The sequence below is a fragment of the Salvelinus sp. IW2-2015 genome, linkage group LG12 (genome assembly GCF_002910315.2).
Source record: "Salvelinus sp. IW2-2015 linkage group LG12, ASM291031v2, whole genome shotgun sequence".
NCBI lineage: Eukaryota > Metazoa > Chordata > Actinopteri > Salmoniformes > Salmonidae > Salvelinus > Salvelinus sp. IW2-2015.
In genome coordinates this window covers 7,103,940-7,111,396 of record NC_036852.1, presented here as the reverse complement: position 1 = coordinate 7,111,396, position 7,457 = coordinate 7,103,940, and the positions used below count along the sequence as shown (strand labels likewise).

The 7,457-nt window shown below is 40.5% G+C and overlaps 1 pseudogene; it reads right to left on the bottom strand.

Annotated features, from left to right (window-relative positions):
* LOC111970966 (signal transducer and activator of transcription 1-alpha/beta-like) overlaps nucleotides 1-7,457 on the bottom strand; it is an 18,867-nt pseudogene that overhangs the window by 9,377 nt on the left and 2,033 nt on the right.

Below are 7,457 nucleotides of genomic sequence, written 5' to 3'. Positions count from 1 at the left end.
TCTAGCCGAATAGTAGAAACTATTACATTACAACGGAACGACTTGGATTAGTCGTAGTGTTAGCTAGCTACATAGTGTCATGCTGCGTGTCTTTGTATCCAAGATAATTGTGTAGTTTAGAGTAATTCTCGAGAGTTACCTAGCCAGCTACACTTTCAAACAAAGTCAACAACGCAGCCACTGCTAGCTAGCCTACTTCACCAGCCAGCCACTACCAGCCAGCAGTACTATATCATTTAGTCAATAAGATTTTTTTTTTGCAACGTAAGCTTAACTTTCTGAACATTCGAGACGTGTAGTTCCACTTGTCATTCCAATCTCCTTTGCATTAGCTGAGCCTCTTCGTAGCCTGTCAAACTATGTGTCTGTCTATCCCTGTTCTCTCCTCTCTGCACAGACCATACAAACACTTCACACCGCGTGGCCGCTGCCACTCTAACCTGGTGGTCCCAGCGCGCACGACCCACGTGAGTTCCAGGTCTCCGGCAGCCTCTGGAACTGCGATCTGCGGCCAAACAAGGCAGAGTTCATCTCAGCCTATGCTTCCCCAGTCCCTCGACTTCTTGGCACTGACGGAAACATGGATGTACCACAGATAACACTGCTACTCCTACTGCTCTCTCCTCGTCTGCCCACATGTTCTCGCACACCCCGAAAGCTTCGGGCAGCGGGCTGTGGCACTGGGATCCTCATCTCTCCCAAGTGACATTCTCTCTTTCTCCCCTGACCCATCTGTTCTATCGCCTCCTTTGAATTCCATGCTGTCACAAGTTACCAGCCCTTTCAAGCTAACATCCTTATCATTTATCGCCCTCCAGCGTCCCTTGGAGAGTTCATCAATGAGCTCGACGCCTTGATAAGTTCCTTTCCTGAGATGGCTCACCTCTCACAGTTCTGGGTGACTTTAACCTCCCCACGTTCTACCTTTGACTCAATTCTCTCTGCCTCCTTCTTTCCACTCCTCTCCTCTTTTGACCTCACCCTCTCACTTCCCCCCCTACTCCACAAGCAGGCAATACGCTTGACCTCATCTTTACTAGATCTGTCTTCCACTAACTCATTGCAACTCCCCTCCAAGTCTCCGACCACTACTTTGTCCTTTCCCTCTCGCTCTCAATCCAACACTTCCCACTCTGCCCTACTCGGAGGGTATCGCGCCGTCCCACTTCGCTCTCTCTCCCCCCCTACTCTCTCCTCTTCCATCCTATCATCTCTTCCCTCTGCTCAACTTCTCCAACCTATCTCTGATTCCAGAAGTAGCCATTCAGCTAATATGTCATCCCTGTAAGAGCACTAGTTATTTGCTTTTGTAATGTGCAATTCCAAAAAGAGTAAAGAAAAACTCACCCATCATTCCACAGGGACAGCAGATATCTCTTGATGAAGTCCAGGATGTCTTTGATCCACAGCCAGAAGGGAAACCTCTTCTCACTGAGGCTCTGTAGTTGACAKAAGGAAACACTTACTAGAGGTCCTCCTCATATCTTTGTGAACTGTAAATATTTTAACAATGTACAACTTATAAAAGGCTTTATATAGCATACATAGGCTTCATAAGCACTACATACAGTGCATTCGGAAAGTATTTAGACCCCTTGACTTTTCCACATTTTGTTACACTACAGCCTTATTCTAAAATTGATTCAATAGTTTTTTCCCTCATCAATCTACACACAATACCCTATAATGACAAAGCAAAAACAGGTTTGTAGACATTTTTGCTAATTTATCTAAAAGAAAAAGACTGAAATATCACATTTACATAAGTATTGAGACCCTTTACTCAGTACTGTTACGATCTAAATAAAGAGTCAAATCTCATGGGCGATTAGTAAAGCTCAAACCAAGTTTATTCACCCACTGAGTCAGACAGCTGAACAGACCAATACATATATTTACACAAGCACTGGTATTTAAACCTTCCTCGTATACTGAGCCTCCTCCTTACACATCTGGACAGCCAATACATCTCTTAAGCTAGACAAAACATGAGTGATATCTGTCCTGACCACGGCACAAATTCCTCACTCCTCCCCAACTCATGGCTGTCCTGTTGACTTGTACCAGACTGTGGCTCTTCTCCTTCCCATAGGATCCCTGATGTCTAACAATAACGTATTCTGACAGAATGTAAATGTTCTACATTCCCCTCTCGCTCTCACTCAGTGACATGAATAAGGATATTTCATATTTTCAAGTTTAGAAGTCAGCACCCATCAGTACTTTGTTGAAGCACCGTTGGCAGCGATTACAGCCTTGAGTCTTCTTGGTTATAACACATTCAGAGACTTGACCTGAAGCCACTCCTGRGTTGTCTTGGCTGTGTGCTTAGGATCGTTGTCCTGTTGGAAGGTGAACCTTCACCCCAGTCTCTGGAGCAGATGTTCATGCTTTTGAGCCTATCAGTTGTGTTGTGACAAGGTAGGGGGTATACAGAAGATAGCCCTATTTGGTAAAAGACCAAGTAATATATATGGCAAGAACAGCTCAAATAAGCAAGAGAAATGACAGACCATCATTACTTTAAGACATGAAGGTCAGTCAATACCGAACATTTCAAGAACTTTGAAAATTTCTTCAAACGCAGTCGCAAAAACCATCAAGCGCTATCATGGTAAGTATGCATTTCACTGTAAGGTCTACACCTGTTGTATTCGCCGCATGTGACAAATACAATTTATTTGATTTATGGCCTGATTCACACAGTCTCCTGTGAACAGTTGATGTTGAGATGTGTCTGTTACTTAACTCTGTGAAGCATTTATTTGGGCTGCAATTTCTGAGGTGTGTAACTCTAATGAACTTTTCCCTACAGCAGAGGTAACTCTGGGTCTCTTTCCTGTGGCGGTCCTCATGAGAGCCAGTTTCATCAAAAAGCTTGATAGTTTTTGTGACTGCACTTGAAGAAAACTTTCAAAGTTCTTGAAATGTTCCATATTGACTGACCTTCATGTCTTAAAGTAGTCACAACACAACTGATTGGCTCAAACGCGTTAACCTCTACGGGATCGTGTCCCCCATGGTGGTTGAGCAATACGTCTAATGTGATTAGCATGACGTTGTAAGTAACAGAAACATTTCCCAGGACATAGACATGTCTTATAAGGCAGAAAGCTTAAATTATTGTAATCTAACTGCACTATCCAATTAACAGTAGCTATTACAGTGAAAAAATACCATGTTATTGTTTGAGGAGAGTGCACAACACAAAAACTTTTATCCGCAACTGGTTTGATACATTCCCTCTGAAGGAAATAATGTACTTACATTCATTAATCTTGCTCTGATTTGTCATCCTGAGGGTCCCATAGATAAAATGAAGCACAGTTTTGTTTGATAAAAATACATTTTGATATTCAAATGTAGAACTGGGTTCTACAGTTTGAACCCCTGCTGTGTCTCACCCCCCATCTAGATGTGTGAAGGTTAGTGTATTTTCTGTAGGGAAGCTAATTATCCATAACTTTATGACATTCCTGGGAGTGTGTAAACTAAACAATTTTATTACCATATAATTTTTGCATGTTCTCTATAGTTATGTACTAGAAATGTATCAATTTACCAATTCGCACATTTGGGCAGACTTGATACAATATTTTGAACAGTAATRCAAGTATTCATTGGATCAGTCTAAAACTTTGCACATACACTGCTGCCATCTAGTGGCCAAAATCTAAATTGCGTCTAGACTCCTAAGTGATATATTGGCCTTTCTCCTGCACTTTAAAGATGATGGAACATGCATTATCTTTTACCAGATCTAACGTGTTATATTCTCCTACCTTAATTTCACATTTTCACAAACTTCAAAGTGTTTCTTTTCAAATGGTATCAAGAATATGCATATCCTTGGTTCATGTAATGAGCTACAGGCAGTTAGATTTGGATATGTCATTTTAGGCGAAAATTGAAAAAAACAGTCCGATCCGTTTAAGGAGGAAAGAAATTCCACAAATTAACTTTTAAGAAGACACACCTGTTAATTGAAATGCATTCCAGGTGATTGCCTCATGAAGCTGGTTGAGAAAATGCCAAGAGTGTGCAAAGCTGTCATCAAGGCGAAGGGTGGCTATTTGAAGAATCTCAAATATAAAATATATTTTGATTTGTTTAACCCTTTTTTGGTTACTACATGATTCCATATGTGTTATTTCATAGTTTTGATGTCTTCACTATTATTCTACAATGCAGAAAATAGTAAAAATAAAGAAAAACCCTTCGAATGACTAGGTGTTCTAAAACTTTGACCGGTAGTGTAAATATATATATTTTTTTATACATTTGCAAAAATCTCTAAAAACCTGTTTTTGCTTTGTCATTAGTGTGTAGATTGAGGGGAAAATAATTATTCTATCAATTTTATAATAAGGCTGTAACGCAACAAAATTTGGAAAAAGTCAAGGGGTCTGAATACTTTCCGAATGCAYTGTAAATGCTTCACAMATCATCTATATGTGCATGTCATATTCTATAAATGGCGTATAAACATACATTGTACATTGTCACATTTGGCAAGTCCCCCTACGTTGGGAATTGTTACATCACCATTTCTACACCATTTAAAGAGTATGATATACACTTAGATAATTTATGTAGTGTTTATGAAGCATTTATGTTTGCTACAGTATATAAATCCTTTATCAGTTGTACTTTGTTTAAATTGGGACCAAATATTCTGTGTACTGTAATCCTAACCTACCTTGACAGCACCGAACATGGCCCAGGGGATAAGGCCCTCAGGATTCCTCTGTGCTTTCTGGCCCAGTAGTTTGTCAGCCAGCATGCCTAGCTGCTCTTCATTGAGCCCCCTCTGGTGACAGAGGAGAACTGCCAGCTCAGCACCTCAGATAGCTGACCCCAGGACGCTGCAGGAGGGCTCAGGAAGAACTCCAGATTCTGTTCCAACAAATCAATCATATTTATTTAAAAACTCATTTTTAAATCAAAAGTGTCATAAAGTGTTTGACAGTAAGCCAGCAAAGCCTTCAAGGCAAGGAAAATCTCCCAGAGGAAGGAACCTTGAGAGAAGACTACCTGGGGCTCGCTGGTCAGCATGTTGTACCACAGGATGGAGGCCCAGCCACTGGGCAGCTGGGTGACGTTGGAGATGACCACGATGGGCAGGGAGATGGTCTAAGAAGGACCAGAGGCCAGAGAAAGTCAAAGTCAAATTAAATAAGGCCAGAGCGCTGTTGGACCTCATAACAATTGGAGTGTAGGCCTGAATCTCTATATTAGATCACTTACCCCTAGTTTGATTTCCAGACCTGACTGGCGGAGTCCGACTCAAAGCAGATGCAGTGCAGCTCCTCTGTCACAATGAGAGGCCACTGGAATAACATGGACAGACAGAGAAACATAATCCGCACCAGAATGTATTTAATAGTTATCATGAAATTCACAAATACTGTACAGATTACATGGTCATTACAGCCCATTAAGACCAATCAGAAACCAGCTCTTAGGTCTCTTACCTCTTTCTTTCCTCTTCCAGTCACTCTCTGCTCTTGTAGTTTCTGTGTTGAGATCAAAGAAAAACTGTAAAGCAGGGATCATCAACTACTGTAGATTCAGCTGCAGGCCGATATTTTCTTGAGAGGATGGTCAGGGCATAATTACAAATAATTTGTAGCTACAAATTGACCGCAAGAAGCACAAACAGATATCATATTTACTAAACATATAATCATATCAAAACTTACATTTGATACTTACAGCTTACATTTGTATACGGTCACAAATATTTCTCTATTATGCGTGGAATACTTTGGAACAGATTTCCAAAATTAAAATCACTTGGAGCTGATTGCTGGTGTTTTTACAGTAAAAAAATTATTAAAATACAACTTGACCCGCCAGACCACCACTTGACCGCCCAATAAAATGACCGCCAGTTGGGGAACCCTGCTGTAAAGAGTGATGACAGTGCAGGTCCAAATGGACAAAAGTCATTCAGATTTAGTGCCCTGTATGCCATTTGAAATGGTGCTAGCTTACCAAATGTAAAAACTCTGCAGCCAAGCTTCCATTTGACTCCTCCATAGTCATAACTTTTGTGTTGGTACCCAATATGTTGAACTTACGAAACCCTTTCTTTTCTGTAAAGTCCCTGGAGAGAAAATATAATGTGCATTCCCCCTTTAGTTATGTATTCACATCACAAATTCAAGAGCAGGACAAAATAACACACAACACTAATTTACTTACTTGTCAAACAAAGCTTTCACTTTGAGTTGATAGTTGAATTCCTGGAGCTTCACAAGAAATCTAGAGGAGAGGAAATACAAATTAAAACTCACCCGGGACTGTAAGGATCCATAGGAACTACAGATGGTAGGTGCTGTTGTGTTTGTGCTTACCTGAGCTTCACAGTGAACTGCAACTTTGTCTGCAGCACCAGAGGTCTCTGTGGATGTGTGGGCATACAGGGCTGTCTCTCTACCACCAAGGAACTAAGACACACCACAGAGACACAAGGAATTTTGAGGTGATATACTGTATAGAGGCATAGAAACAACACTTAGGTTTCTACTTCCAGCTTATACATAATATATACAGTACCAGTCAAAGGTTTGGACACACCTACTCATTCAAGGGTTTTCTTTATTTTTACTATTTTCTACATTGTAGAATAATACTTAAGACWTAACTATGAAAAAAACACATATGGAATCATGTGGTAACCAAAAAAGTGTTAAACATATCAATATATTTTATATTTAAGATTCTTCAAAGTAGCCACCCTTTCTTTGCCTTGATGACAGCTTTGCACACACTTGGCATTCTCTCAACCAGCTTCATGAGGTAGTCACCTGGAATGCATTTCAATTAACAGGTGTGCCTTCATAAAAGTTCATTTGTGAAATGTTTTTCCTTCTTAATGCGTTTGAAGCTGCTGCTATTCTGTTTATTTATGCATAGTCCTTTTAAATCTACCCACAACTAACCGGTGCCAACGCACATTGACTCTGTACCGATACCCCCTGTATATGGCCTCGGTATTGTTATTTTACTGCTGCTCTTAAATTATGTTACTTTTATTTCTTAATTTTTACTTATACATTTTTTACTTTACACGTATTTTTKTTAAAACTGCATTGTTGGTTAAGGGCTTGTAAGTAAGCATTTCACTGTAAGGTCTAGATCTGTTGTATTCGGTGCATGTGACAAATAAAATTTGTTTTGATTTGAAACACACCTCCAGGCTGTGTAAGTGCTATTTGACCAAGAAGGAGAGTGATGGAGTGCTGCCTCAGATGACCTGGCCTCAACCCAATTGAGATGGTTTGCGATGAGTTGGACTGCAGAGTGAAGGAAAAGCAGCCAACAAGTGCTCAGCATGTGGGAACTCCTTCAAGACTGTTGGAAAAGCATTCCTTATGAAGCTAGTTGAGAGAATGCCAAGAGTGTGCAAAGCTGTCATCAAGGCAAAGGGGGCTACTTTGAAGAATCTCAAA